Here is a 15,483-nt window from a genome sequence, read left to right as displayed (position 1 = left end):
TATTTATACTACCCTAGTTACAAAATTAGATCACTGTTTTTTAAACTGACGTTATAACGGTAATATTGTCTATTTACTTCGTTCCAATAGATGACGCAATAGTAAGCACATTCCTTTCACGGTTGATCTCCTAGTTGGAGAACAATATGTAAACTTCTCTTCTTTGGTACTGAATAAAACCCCTTTATCACAAAGTATGGAGCACTGTAACTGCATCATAGATGGAAGAATAACTTAACCCCTTTAACACAAGAGAAAAGTAATTGTGGATAGTTCAAATCTGTACTTATTCCAGTTTAGCCAATTCATACTTAACCCCCTTTACGCGAGCACCGAGAATTATTCCCATTCATATTTACCTGAACTACCTTACTTTACAAACCAGACACAACCTAGGTATTATTGTAAAACCCAGTCATTCCTATGTATGTTGATCTGAACTACGGTATGTATGATTTGAGGCTTTCTCGGCGTTGGTTCGCTAATATGTTTTCGCGGGATATCAGCCGAGTTAAGATTTTGGAATGCTCCAAGCTTTCGACTGCTATCTCTGCAGCCATCTTCAGGGAAGTGATGTCCGAACAGAAAGTCGAAAGTTTATATAGATGTTAGGCTGTCTCAGGTGAAACGGGATTGGTTGGCGGATCGGCCAATCCGGGGCCGGGAATTGTCATCGCTCGTAAGCTCCGCCCCTCCCGGGATTCCTGCGTGAAGTTTGGCGGGCGGCGAGCCCTGTTCCGCCGGTTGGAATCGGTTGCCGTCCTCGGTCCGTGATCTTCATGACCTTGATTGTAAGAGGGCCTGAGTTGGTCTAAGGCCGGTGTCCATGCCTGACTGAGCTGGAGTCCACTGTCTCTGTTAAAGTTGTTTTTCTCCAGCTTGATCTCTATGGCCTCCTTGATTGTACGATCCCAGTAGTGGCTTGACTTGTTAATGACCTTGGTGTGGTCAAACATAAAATACTGAAGATGGCTGCAGAGATAGCAGTCGAAAGCTTGGAGCATTCCAAAATCTTAACTCGGCTGATATCCCGCGAAAACATATTAGTGAACTACGGTACTTTATTAACCGATCACTTTTGTAAGGGTGTAGTTATTGTAGGGCCGCGTTTAGTAGCTACTTCTGAGAGCGGAGGAGTGGGGCTAGGCCAGGGTGCGATATGCCGAGCTGACATATCTAAGGAGCGGATTCCTATGTAATTAAATATTCTTTTTGCGTGTCATAAGACACAATTAACAAAGTTAAAAATTCCGAACATGAAGTTTCAAATTAAAACCCGAATTTTATTTCACATAAAACACAAATTTTCTCAAAAAAATTATGTAAATACATATTTTCAGGAAATCTATTATAAATACATAAATCTTGGAGTTTGTTTACTTAAATAATTTTTTTACAAGAACTTTTAATATTTTAAAACTAAATCAATTATATCACTCAGAAGTACGTTATCTTTTTAAAGAATTCTTGGTTGCTTTCTGTTTCTAAGCGCTGTGTGGTGTATCCGTGATCCATTTTCGTAATAGTATCGCCTCAAGTTCTGAGAACTGCTAGGCAGCATATCAGTGTTATTATTAGAGAATAAATTAACATGGACAAGGAGGAGAGATCTTGCAACACATAATTAGGAATGTTTATTGTTGATGAAGATGATTTCATTCCACGCTTTCTTTGTAAAGTACAACACATAGCTGAGGTCGGGTATGAACATTATTTAATTTAAACAAATCTCTCACCTCTCGCTCATGTCTATCAAGTAAGACAATATATTATCTTGTTGTGATTCACTGTTATCTGGCTTAGTCAATCGATATCCTTCAAGATATACTGAAAGATGGTTGTTTGAAAACGATTTGGCTTTCCTATTAGCAAATCTAAGCTTTTTGTGTGATACCATAAAAAACTCGATACATCCAAAAACCTGTTGTTGAAACAGGGAGGTGCGTGCCGTGGAAATTACCCTAGACTCGCTACCAGGTTCAGAAGTACGAGTACTAAGGGAGAAATTACAGAATGTGTTTGGGAAAAACAGTGGATATAAAAAAATGTGTAAAGTTGCTCAAGTATTGGAGTGTGTGCCTGTAGGCGGAATTGACGGTGTTTGTATTTGTGACATTCCTCTCTTTAAATATTCACGTCTGACGTCCTGTGATGTGGAAAGATCGTCTTCGCAGTATAAGTCGTTGTTCAGAGATAATCGGCGTGCATTTGTGAAGGAGAATTTGGAGATGACCTTTGTTGTTCACTGCAATTCTCGGTCAACTACTAGCACTGAAGTGTGGTTGGTGAGTACCTAGTAACATTTTTTTTTCAAGCTAAGTAAAGTATTTTTGTCATATTAAAAAATATATATTTTTTTAATTCTTAGTAAATATTTTCGTACTTTTTAGCACATAAAAAATAAATATATTTAAATTTTTTAGCAAATAAAAATCCGCTCCTTAGGCATAACATTCAGTAGGGTGTATCATCCGTTGAAAAATATTACCGCTCCATAGTCTGTAAAGATCCTTTTTAAATCTCTGCCTATGTGCAACGTCACAGTTTGCGTTTAGAGGGAAGAGAGATAACAAAATGTTGTAATGTTTTTAATACAATACTAAAAAGCATTAGATTTTTGTGGAAGATATTAAAGGATCGAAGACTCATTCGAGAACGACCGAACATTATTGATTGGCGTTGCAAGAATATCACAAAAGTTAAACACTTTAGAGCAGAGAAAAGACAGATTGTCTCTGAGTCTTCGATAGAAATCGATTTGAATTTTCAAAAAATGGTGGCAGAAAAGGAAAGATGTTAGAAGGAAAGAAGTCGAAAAGGCTAATAATCAAAGCTCGGAACTTGGGGACTTGTGTGTCGTGTGCATGAGTAAGGTTACAGGTACAGCGTACACAAAGCTCACGCTGTAAGCGCTCGAGGACAGTCTATGTACTAAGAAAGTGGTACATCTACGGACGAGGAAACTGTGTCCTGTTGAAGCCAATGACAATCAGAGAATTACAAATAAATGATCTGTTAGAGGAATTAGAAAATATGTGTTATTCGAATGGGTATTATAGAAGTTTGAAAATACATTTTTTAAATTTTAGGTACAGAATTTCGCGGAGGAATTCGGAGGAGATACATTATTTTCTTCGAATGGAGAGCTTATATCTTGTAAGTTGTGCCACACACAAACTAAAGGCTGGAAACGGCATTCATTGAAAGACATTGGAGTCCCTTAAATTGGTGGAAGATTTGTCCATTGCCATGGATCAAGTCGTAGAGGGGCTTGCCCTAGTAGTGACACACAAATTGAAAACTATTTTCGAGAAAAATTTAGGATATACTTATCTTTCTCAGATAAGAGATCAGCTAGCAACTGCTGAAAATCTAACAGAAAACAATGACAGTGAAAACATTTATTTTAAGTTTGCTCCCATAATTTCATGTGACGTGGAAATAAGTTTTTCTCGTTTCAAATCATGTTTAACTAACAGGCGAAGAAGTTACGGGTTCGAAAATCTTCGAATGTTCGTAGTCATACACTGTAATAAAATATACAGAGCAGAACAATAAATTTGATATATTGCTGATGTTTATTTTTATTATACATGCTATAAAATTACGTGTTTCGACCTACCATAATACTATCAATATGTTGTTCCAGCCAGTAACCACTTTTATAGCAGACTTGACAGTACCTCCGTGCTGGAAGCATGAGTTTGTTGACATTGAAATCCAGTCGTTTAGCCGCGTGCAAAGACACAAGTCCCCAAGTTCCGAGCTTTGCTAATAATAGTAGATATAGGTTTCGAAACTGGATTTCTTGATGGTGGTCTCCTCAATTATAAAGATGGCTCAACTACTGGTGACTACCGCCAAGAAACGAATTCCACCAGCTTAGAGAAATGGTTGAGAGAGCGAGTAACTCCAAACGTGCCACCTGCCTCTGTAACAGTGCGAGTCTACTATGGACGAAAAAATTCGAGTAAGTGGAGATGGTGGAAGTGGTAGTGATGATGGCGGTGGTGGTAGTGTAATGTAAGTCCTAGTGCTAGTGATAACTCTGCCTTAGCTATGCCTTTGGAGTGAAAAACACATTGTTTTATGTAAGAGTAATAACATTTATATACAAGTTAGACCATGTATATAATTATACAGGGACATCATTTTATTTTTACTCCAATTTTTATTGTACCTGACTTTTTGAATGTACTTCACTCCCACCCCTTCTACTAATGAAGTTCAACCGTCCTCCACACAGATCCAAGGCCGCATATACAGTCATAGTAGCCTTACGGTCATAGTAAACAGTACGTTCCAAAAATATGTTCGCGCTTTCCAGTGACGAAAGAGCTTTCAATATTGAATCATTTTCGCACAGGTACTGTCGTCCATTTGCCTACGTCGTATCTCGGTTTCCCGCACCAGCTTTTATTCGCCAGCTAGTGGCTCGGCTGTCTTAGCTCTTTTCTGAGAACATTAATTTCTTCTGTTAGGAATTGGACGTCTACGTAATATTATACAATTGTTTAAAATAACTTAAATAAAAAAGGGCCTCGTTAAGCAATTAACTGTCACGTGATTTCCTCCCTTTCTACGACCCTGCGACATAACCACTTGGACGGACAGTAGATAGCATGTCTGAGTAATTTTATCTTTTCGGATCGGGCAGAAGTGAAGATTGAATTTACAGTACGTAAGGTACTCTTTTATAGAGTAGGTACAGAATTATTTCAACATGAGTTACTAGTACGAAGAACGAAACTGGTAATTGGGATTAGGTACAATAATCTATAGTGCGATAATATGCACATTAGAACTGAAGCCTGTATCAAAATGAACGGCCACCATTTTAAAAAATGTGTTTAAATAATCCATATTATGATTATTTTTCAATTTAACTTCATTCTCTATACTGTATGCTATTGTGCTGTAGACAGTATAATATACACTGCATAATGAATACGTTCGCATGGATAGCTCAGTTAGTGAGTAAAAACACTCAAAAGCGCAATATTTCCTAGTTTACGTAAATGGATGAACTACTTTTCTTCCCTCCTATACCTAGTAAAGTGATTTGTTTGTATATTACGCGAGTATCATCGAATTCCAGTCGTGGAAGGGGGTAGCAAACGGCGTTGATCCAGAGGTATAGGCAAGTTAATTTTAAAAATGTTAGTAGAAATAAAATGATGTGCCTGTATAAATTGGGTGTAGTATATGCAATAATGTCCTGTTGTCAGGAAGTCAGGAGGAGAATAATAATGGCAAAAGAAGCTTTTAATACAAAAATGAGCATCTTCTGCCGATATCTGGAAACAGATCTAAGAAAGAGACTAGTGAAGTGCTTTGTGTGGAATGTGGCATTGTGTGGGGCATAAACATGGACATTACGGCGAAGTGAAAAGAAGAGACTAGAAGAATTTAAAATACGGATATGGAGAACAATGGTGCGTGTGAAATGGACAGATAGAATAATAAATGAAGCTGTGTTAGAAAGAGTAGGTGAAAGAATAATGCTGACACTGATCAGGAAGAGAAAAAGAAATTGGCTGGGTCACTGGCTGAGAAGAAACTGCCTACTGAAGTATGCACTGAAACGAATAGTGACCGGAAGAAAAGTTTGAGGCAGAAGAAGTTATCAGATGATAGACAACTTTAAGATACACGGATCATATGCGGAGCTTAAGAGGAAGGCAGAAAGTAGTGAAGATTTGAGATTGCTGGGTTTGCATTGAAAGACCTGCCTTTGGGCAGAAAACTATGAATATTCATTCATTCATATAGATTTGTTATTCCTATAAATGTTGATCTGAACTACTTTATTAATTAGAGAATCTTTGTAACGGTATAAATGTATTTGGAGTATAAACTAATTATTGCCATGCATACGTTATAGTTCGTAGTTCTGAACTACTTTATTAACCAATCACTCTAAATCAGGGATGTCAAAAATCAGACACTGAAAGTGCAGTGTATGTGCACGGAACGCCGGTCTTTGCAGATTGCGTCATTCACGTGTTGCTCTTACCAGTTCTTAGCGGGAGGGATGTACAAGAATCTATTCTGCGTTTCTACTGTTCAATTAAATTGCCATTGGGACATTATGAACGTACTTAGCAGAAGGAAAAAACACAATTATTGTCAGTGTCTATATTTGACAATTATTGTAACACAAGAAACAATAGACTTACTCAGTTATAATTTACAAAGCAGTCATTTGTAAAGAATCATTTATTTACATGATTTGTATACAGTATTTGAAGAAAATATAAATATTGCAGTAATTTCGAAACAACAAAAACGAACGCAGTATTTCATTTTACGTAGTAGGTACTGATTATTTCAAAGTAATACTCCTTCATTGTTCCTCAAGCATTATTGGGACCATTGGTGCACAAATGTTAAAGAAAATATTTTACTCCCAATTACATGCAATAGGACATTGTGAAACTTTTACACTGAAATCATTTCCTTCCTGTATATTAATATAAATTCACATTATTATTAATAAATTGGATAAATTAAGCTTGAATTTAAATTTATATATAGTTTATTTGGAAAACGTTGAGAGCAAGTATCAGCAAGTTGGGAGCGTTACTGAATTGAGTTAAAAGAGTACTTCTCGAGCTCTGAAGCGAGGACATTTTCTTTATGTCAGGTTTAAAGATTTATTAACGTAGGTATATTAAGATAATATAGTAACGTGACATGGAAAATTCGCCATGTGTATTATTTTTTCCAGAAAATTTTTCCTCCTTACAAATAGTTGCTTTCTTCCTTCTCTTACAACCTCAAGACCCTCACATGTATTCTTCACTCAATATTCTCATCACTTATCAGCTTATCAAATAAAAGTTGTAAGTCGTCTAACCATTGATGGCTGTGTTAGTACAAACTCCAAAACAACGTCATTGTCATGTTTGTCTTGCCGTGAGAGTACTAATTAAGAAATAAGAGCTGGGGAATATAATATTTTGAGAACTTTACTAATCTGATTTAAATTCTCACATCACTATTAGGTCTACATGATATGATGAAAGCCTTTCATTTTAAAATAATTACTGTTGGCTGAGGAAAACATCATAACAGTTACGTTATATGATTCGTGATTTCTCTTCTTCGTTATATCTGTGGACCCCTCACTTTATTTTTCATAACGCATTCACAATCACAGCTCAATGAGCACACCCGTACTGATCTGGGTTACTGAAACCAAAGCTGTTCTGCTATTGTAAGTAATGTACAGCCCTGACACCTTCCCCTCCAAGCCGATTCACTCCCTCCAGGTAGGGGAATAGGAACTGCACATCGCACAGAGACAAGTACACAATGTGCACGACTGCACAATATGCAGGGTTTTGACATGCCTGCTCTAAATAATAGCTACAGTTACATTTTGAGTATTAACTAGTCATTTCTGTGAATGTTTTTCTGAACTACTTTATTACAATAACTAGCCGTACCCGTGCGCTCCGCTGCACCCGTTAGAAATAAATATAAAGTAATTACATAATTAAGATAGGACGTTTGATCCAGGGAACATTCGTGTTTGATAGTAGGATAAATCGTTTAATATGTTACTTAATTTAAATTGTATTAAGAAAATTAAAATGCGATCATTTTGGTCCAGAGAGCACTCATTTGGTGCAATGACAATTCCTTTAACATGTTTCTTAATTGTTATTACATGCAACCATAGTTTAATGAAGATTGACATATCTTTTAGTTTTAATGTATATACTTTATATTACTTGCTATATGTTTTCATTGAATTATGGTAATAACTTAATTTTAACCCTTGTTTTCTACATCTTCAGTAAATGGCGCTTGGCCCACTATGGTTCTGAACCGTTCAAATAACTTAAATAGTGATACAGCATATATAGTGATATATAATTATATTTCTTTCTTTCGAAAATGTAAGAATTCACGATCTCCTATGTACCATTGTCATGGAATGAATAAATGTGTTTTTTCTTCCTACTCAAAAATTTTATACTTTGCACATAGGAGTTACTGCAGGAACAACAACGCTATAATCTGAGGCGGCGGCGGTGAAAATGTATTGTATTGTTATTTTAAAAGTCTTGTATATCCTTAAATATCAGTCCTACCAAACTTTTGCATAGAACAAAACTTATCGGAAATCATTTTTAAAGGAACTTTTGTTATGTAACAGTTTTCACAAAAAACAATAATAAGCGAGATATTTCGATTTATTTAATTTAGGCCCCCTTATAACCCCCCTTTTAAATAAGTATTTTGATGATCATATAGCCTAAAATCTAAGTTACAACGAACTTAATTTATATTCCAATTTTCATTTAAATCAGTTCAGCCATTATCGCGTGAAAAGGTAACAAACATCCAGACAGACAGACATACAAACAAAAATTTCAAAAAAGCGATTTTCGGTTTCAGGATGGTTAATTATACATGTTAACACCAATTATTTTTGTAAAATCGAAAATTACCAGAAAAAGTTTGGCTACAGATTTATTATTAGTAGGGGAGACCAGTGTTAAGCGGTCTACTTGGGTAAAACGGCCATGTGTAAGCATACCTTTAGCAGTATTGCCATATTGCTGGTTATGTAGTGCACTACGTCAGAACTGCTTCTGAAAGTGATCTGTAAAGTCGTGGATCGTTGTCTTCACAATTTATGATTATATCGATATGATAACTGTTTTTGAAGGTTCTGATCTAAGGTATCTACTTATTATTTGGTATAATTTAATACATAATATACATAACGTGAAATGTTTATCTACTGCTTGATATAATAGAGGTTATAAAGTTCAACATGCATGTGTTCGAAACTACTTCAAGATGGCGGTGTTATGCTATAAGCTTGTTTGTTTAGATCCATGTGTTCGGTGTAAAACGGCCATGCACGGTGGCCGTTTTTCACAGTGCTTGGCCGTTTTTCACAGTGCTTGGCCGTTTTACACCATGCTTGATAGTTTTATTCTGATATCTCTGACGTAATACATTGAAACGCTAGAATTATTACAAGTAATTCGGTTTCTTTTCCAGTATCAGCTAGGCTATAAGTAGACGTATTAGGAACACTGATAGAAATTATTGGAGCAGGGAAAATATGAGGGAAGCCATTAAAGCTGTTCAGGAAAATAAAATGAGAACTACAAAGGAAGGCAAAATGTATGATGTGTCTAGAACCAATCTGAGACGGCGAGTCGAAGAAAGGAATATAGATGCCATGTGCTGAAAAACTAAAAGAGAAAGCTTAAGCAGCCAGGTTCAAGAATATAGTTAGAAAAAGAAACATGTATCATAAAATAATCTTGGAAAAGAAGAATACTAAGAACATTGAAATTACAAGTAGCGAAGAGAATTTAGATGATGAGGAAGATGCTGAATGCATATTTTGTCAAGAAAATATCCACTCCATTTCAGCTAGTGGTGAAGGATGGGCTCGCTGTTGTCGTGCATGAAATGGGCTCATGAAGAATTTCCTGTAGCAGACGATGATTTCACCTGCGGTTTGTATCGCTAGACTATTAAATTTAAATGTCCTAATTCATGTTATAATTGATACCATATTAATGCTTTCGTTTCAATTATATTATCTTAGTTAATTAGATTAATATGTTCCCCTTTCACGATAATAAATAATATCGTATAACTATATGTATTTTTCAGCTGAATATGTTTTCTATCATATTTTTTCTAGCATAATATACACTGGACCGTTTTACACAGATGCCAGTGTAAAACGGCCATTATATTACACTTCTGAAAAAATTTAATTTCGACAATATATATACTTTTTCAAAATTTAAAAAAATACCATATCACTGTACAACTCACACCTTTAAATTTAGACTCTTGAGCACACCGAAAGTTGTGTAAAGTAACACTTAAAATTAAGGTGGTCGTTTTACACAGGTTTCTCCTATAGATGATAATAATAATAATAATAATAATAATAATAATAATAATAATAATAATAATAATAATAATAATAATAATAATAATAACCAGCCAACCTTTGTAGCGGGTATAACTGCACATTACTACATTAACCAGACAACCTACGTACTAGTTACACTAATTATCATTACATTTTTTTGTATATAGACCTAGTAGTTATTGCCATGCATATTTGTCTGATCGACTTATTAACTAGCCACCCTTGAAAACGGGTGTAATTATGTATTCCATCTAAAACTAATTGAACCAGTTAGTGGAAAAAGGGAATAACTACATTTTTTTTTGCTAAATTGAACTGAGATAGCCATTTTGTTCCTCAATGATAGACCCATTGGATGAGCTGAAAAAGGGAATATTACTAACATTCTTAGCCACGTAAAATCTCATGTCTGTTTTGTGTGGAGTGGAAGAAGGAAATAACTTCTGTAGTAGTTCCCTTTTTCCACTCAATACTGTTCTATTACAGCTAATATTGGAAACTTTTTATAATAAATTAATAATAAGCTAAAGGAAGTAACTGATGCATGTAAACAAGGGGAAATGTTGTTGGGTTATTATTCGACTACATGCAGAACTTGTCACTTTCCTTCATTCGTGTACAGGAGATGTTTTATCTTCACAAGCTTTGGATATATGTACATACAGTATTCTGTATTCATAATCTTTCTAACAACAATGCATTGAAAATGCCACAGATTAACCGAACAGTAAAGCAGGAACAGTTAATTACCATAATTGCATAAAAACACCTTTTCCAAAGCTTCCTTAGTACCGTACCGTGTTACAAAATATCTGTAGATGCAGTAACTAAAGTTTGTGTCATTATTACAGTTATCTTTAAATAACTTGAAAACGATTAGAGATATCTCAAAACGAATTGCACCACTGTTTTTCTCAGAAAATTTCAGATGATTTTGAGTACCTATATGACCCCCTTTCCATTTAAAATTTCAAAGTTGCATTCAAAATGGCGGCTTTTGAGATAGCTGAGAGCTACAATCGAATGTGTCACTGGTATAGCATTTGGTTTTACAAATACTGGTAACACCTATAACAATCGAAAATCAAGCATATGGAAGATATATATATATATATATATATATATATATATATATATATATATATATATATATATATATATGGTTCCATACTTTTGATTCACTCTGTATATTTTTTTCCATAAAATTGTAATGTGGAAGTCGTTATTAACCTGTTTAATCATCTATATACATTTTTAAAGAAGGAAAAAACTGGAGGAGAGGCTAGGAAGCTAATAAAGTATATGTATGATTATTGAGTGGAAAAAGGAAATAAGTTTTAAAATTTAAAACAATTGTATACAAATATTAACAAGGCATAGAGCAAAGTTTGGTAATAATATATATATTACAAACAATAGTGAACATTTTTACTGTTGACAACATTTAAATCAAACTTAACAGAAAAGCTGTAGAAAGTTTTTTTTGTTTCCTGAAAAGTTGGGTTCAAAGTAGTTATTCCCTTTTTCCACTCGCTGATTCAATTATTTTCATGTATAATTGTCCGAAACACATTCTAAACTTACCAACGTTGCTACTAGTTAGTAAGGATAATCGGTATTCCGTTCTAATGCAATTTAAACTCACCAACTCTGCGAAGCACTTCCACACATGGAGATAAGTACACAAGCAGTATTATTGTGAGTGTTACGATGTGAGTGTGTGGTGATAGAGAAACGCGGTACAGTTGTCGGCCTTGGCATGCAAGACAGATCTTCAGTGGCAGAGTCAGGAATCAAGGCTGGCATATTTAACGCAGGACAGCACTTTGATTTCCATATAGAGTTTGAAATCCGAGTGCCTGGTTGGTTTTATACCTATAAATGTATCTAGCAGTGGCGGCTCCTGCATATTTCTTAAGAGGAGGAAAGAGGTTAACAGCATGAAATGACACCTTCTTGAATGAAACATGCTACAAATTAGCCTACATGCATACATGTAAGACCAGGTAATGTTGGGGTTGGCCTTCCCTTCTGTATCTAATCAGTTCTTGTAAACTGAGTTTCCTAAATTGTCCAAAATATATTATGTTTTCTCTTCCTTTCATTGTTGATTAATTGCGCAAATTAACAATTACAAGGAAATTCACAACCTCGTAGCATTTTTCGATCACACTACAGCATCACACGTGTTGGAAGAGACTAGCTACTAACTCGTAACCGGAACCATATTACGAAAATGGAAATGGGAATGGGAAATAATTTAAGGAAAGCGAGAACACTGCACCACCCACTTGATCTGTGTTGCCACATGTACATTTTACAAGTTCAGTATCACATGCTTTTGAAGAATGTCAGTTCTTATAAAGTCATACTATCATTATTGTTCAAAGCTGCCGGTGGCCGATTAATTTTTTATGTTAAAAATGATGTAGTTTGGAGTACCTACTTTCAGTTTCAAATATATTTGTACAAAACTGACAACTTGGCTGTTGCCCTGTCTAGTAAACAATGAATAGAAGTGAATTTCAGGGGCCAACTACGTAGAACTACTTCCTCTTTGTTTTACATAAACCCGACTTTAACTTTCAAATATCCACGAAAGTTTCAAACCATGAATAGTAGCCTATACGTATAAACTGCAATGAATAATATTTTTGATTTATAATAAAAAAAAAAAGTTTATATGGTGTCTTTCATAGCGTTGAGTTAAAACTGTTTTCATTGTGCCTCCTCCTAGATGTGTTCTAGTCTGGTTGAATGAAACATCGTTAGATGGCAGCGGTAGCGAGCTTGCTGCACGACCAGTCGGTTTCTATTTCCCGCCCATGCGCTGATTCAGAGGAGGATCTCCTCCCTATCCGTTCATTTACTTGCTTTAAAACTCTGGTTCTTTCTCTGGCCGCTAGTGCGCTGTTGTCTGTGTGTTAACTGTAGTAGAGGAGGAATGGAGTGCCTTTCCTCTACACAGACAATCTCGCATCTTTCTCACAGTTTTCTACAGCACATGAGCGCGCGTCGTTTAAAACTCGATCAACCGAGTTCTTCTTATAGCTGTGAACTTAAAAATTATCGAATTTTCCTCGAATTTCAAGGCACATATTTTATTTGGTATTTACTTTCAAAAGAAGAAAAATGTGAGGAGGACGTTCCTCCCTCCCCACCCCCGAGGAACCGCCACTGGTATCTAGTATGTTATTTAATGCAATTATGCAATATACTACATTAAATATATGTACAGGGACATCAATTTATTTTTACTTCAATTTTTATTGTACCTGAGTTTTTGAATGTACTTCATTCCCCCACCTCTTCTACTAATGAAGTTCAACCGTCCTCCATACAGATCCATAGTAGCCTTACGGTCACAGTAAACAGTACGTTCCAGAAATATGTTCACGTTTTCCAGTGACGAAAGAGCTTCCACTATTGAATCATTTTCGCACAGCTACTGTCGTCCATTTGCCTACATCGTATCCCGGTTTCCCCCACTAGCTATTATTCGCCAGCTAGTGGCTGGGCTGTCTTAGCTCTTTTCTGAGAACATTAATTTCTTCTGTTAGGAATTGGACGTCTACGTAATATTATACAACTGTTTAAAATGACTTAGATAAAAGGGCCTCGTTAAGTAATTAATTGTCACGTGATTTCCTCCCTTTCTACGACCCTACAACATAACCATTTGGACAGACAGTAGATAGTATGTCTGAGTAATTTTATCTTTTCGGATCGGACAGAAGTGAAGATTGAATTTACAGTACGTAAGATAGTCTTTTATAGAGTAGGTACATAATTATTTCAACATGAGTTACTAGTACGAAGAACGAAGCTGGTAATTGGGATTAGGTACAATAATCTATAGTGCGATAATATGCACATTAGAACTGAAGCCTGTATCGAAATGAACGGCCACCATTTTAAAAAATGTGTTTAAATATCCATATTATGTTTATTTTTCCATTTAACTTCATTCTCTATATTGTACGCTATATGCTGTAGACAGTATAATATACACTGCATAATGAATACGTCCTCATGGACAGCTCAGTTAGTGAGTAAAAACACTCATTGTTAATACTGTACTCTATTCTGATTAAACAAAAACCTAATGAAAATAATCAAACTCAAAAGCGCAATATTTCCTAGTTTACGTAAATGGATTATCTAATTTTCTTCCCTCCTATACCTAGTAAAGTGATTTGTTTGTGTTTTACGCCAGTATCATCGAACTGCAGTCGAGGAAGGGGGTAGCAAACGGCGTTGATCCAGAGGTATAGGCAAGTTAATATTAAAAATGTTAGTAAAAATAAAATGATGTCCCTGTACAAGAATAACTTCTTTCATTTTCAGATCTATATATTGATTTAGGTAGGTACTCCAGCCATCGGCGTGGCCCAGTCGGTTAAGGCACTTGCCTGTCGGTCTGAAGTTGCGTTCGATCCCCGCTTGGGCTGATTACCTGATTGGGTTTTTTCCGAGGTTTTCCCCATCCGTAATGTGAATGCAAGGTGATCTATGGCGAATCCTCGGCCTCATCTCTCCAAATATCATCTCGCTATCACCAATCTTATCGACGCTAAATAACCTAGTAGTTGATGCAGCGTCGTTAAATAACCAACTAAAATAAAAAAAAAAGTTAGGTACCTTAAGCTTCGTAGGAACTAACCACAGACCGATTTGGTCATGGTTTCTTAAATTAGGCTACATGTTGTTCAAGATTTGATGAACATGAACAAAGTCACGGTGTAGCTCAGTCGGCTAAGGCGCTTGTCTGCCGATCCGAAGTTGCGCTCGGGTGCGAGTTCAATTCCCGCTTGGGCTGATTACCAAGTTGAGTTTTTTTCCGAGGTTTTTCTCAACCGTAAGACGAATGTCAGATAATCTATGGTAAATCCTCGACCTCATATCGCTATCACCAATCCCATCGACGCTAAATAACCGAGTTGTTGATACAACGTCATTAAATAATCAAGTAAATGAAAAGCTCAGTCGGCTAAGGCGCTTGCCTGCCGATCCGGAGTTGCGCTCGGGCGCGAGTTCGATTCCCTCTTTGGCTGATTAGCTGGTTGAGTTTTTCTGAGGTTTTTCCCAACCGTAAGGCTAATGTCAGGTAATCTACGGCGAATCCTCGGCATCATCTCGCCAAATACTATCTCGCTATCACCAATTCCACCCATGCTAAATAACCGAATAGTTGATACAGCGTCGTTAAATAGCCAATTAAAATGAAGAAATTATAATTAGTCTTCAGGTATCGTATGTTCATTTTGGTAATATCTTAGAATCAGTCGCTCAGTTGTTAGTACAGTTTTTAGTCATAAACTACATTACGTCATCTAGTCTATAATTATTTTATTTTTTTATCTTCTTCTGTCTCTGTCAGTTCCCTTTATTTTTCTTACCTACATTTCTTTTGTGTCTTCACTTTTACCACTTTTCACTTTTTACAAACAATTTCCAATGGATACCTACTGAATATTGTTGTACCTCAGGGATCTATTCTTGGTCCCTCACTGTTTCTCATGTTTGTTAATGATTTAGAGCACTATATTGACTATGACTGT

The 15,483-nt window shown here is 35.9% G+C and overlaps 1 protein-coding gene across 1 annotated transcript in view; it reads right to left on the bottom strand.

Moving 5' to 3' along the window:
- Positions 1 to 11,677, bottom strand: part of LOC138703666 (15-hydroxyprostaglandin dehydrogenase [NAD(+)]-like) — a 54,518-nt gene extending 42,841 nt beyond the window's left edge. Inside the window, exon 1 of the mRNA XM_069831740.1 lies at positions 11,568 to 11,677. The gene's annotated coding sequence lies outside the window, so the exon portion shown is untranslated. The remainder of the gene's footprint in view (positions 1 to 11,567) is intronic.
- Positions 11,678 to 15,483: the final 3,806 nt, after the last annotated feature.

Source organism: Periplaneta americana, chromosome 7, assembly GCF_040183065.1.
Source record: "Periplaneta americana isolate PAMFEO1 chromosome 7, P.americana_PAMFEO1_priV1, whole genome shotgun sequence".
NCBI lineage: Eukaryota > Metazoa > Arthropoda > Insecta > Blattodea > Blattidae > Periplaneta > Periplaneta americana.
The sequence above is the reverse complement of the archived record's forward strand: the minus strand, read 5'-3'. Positions and strand labels throughout refer to the sequence as shown.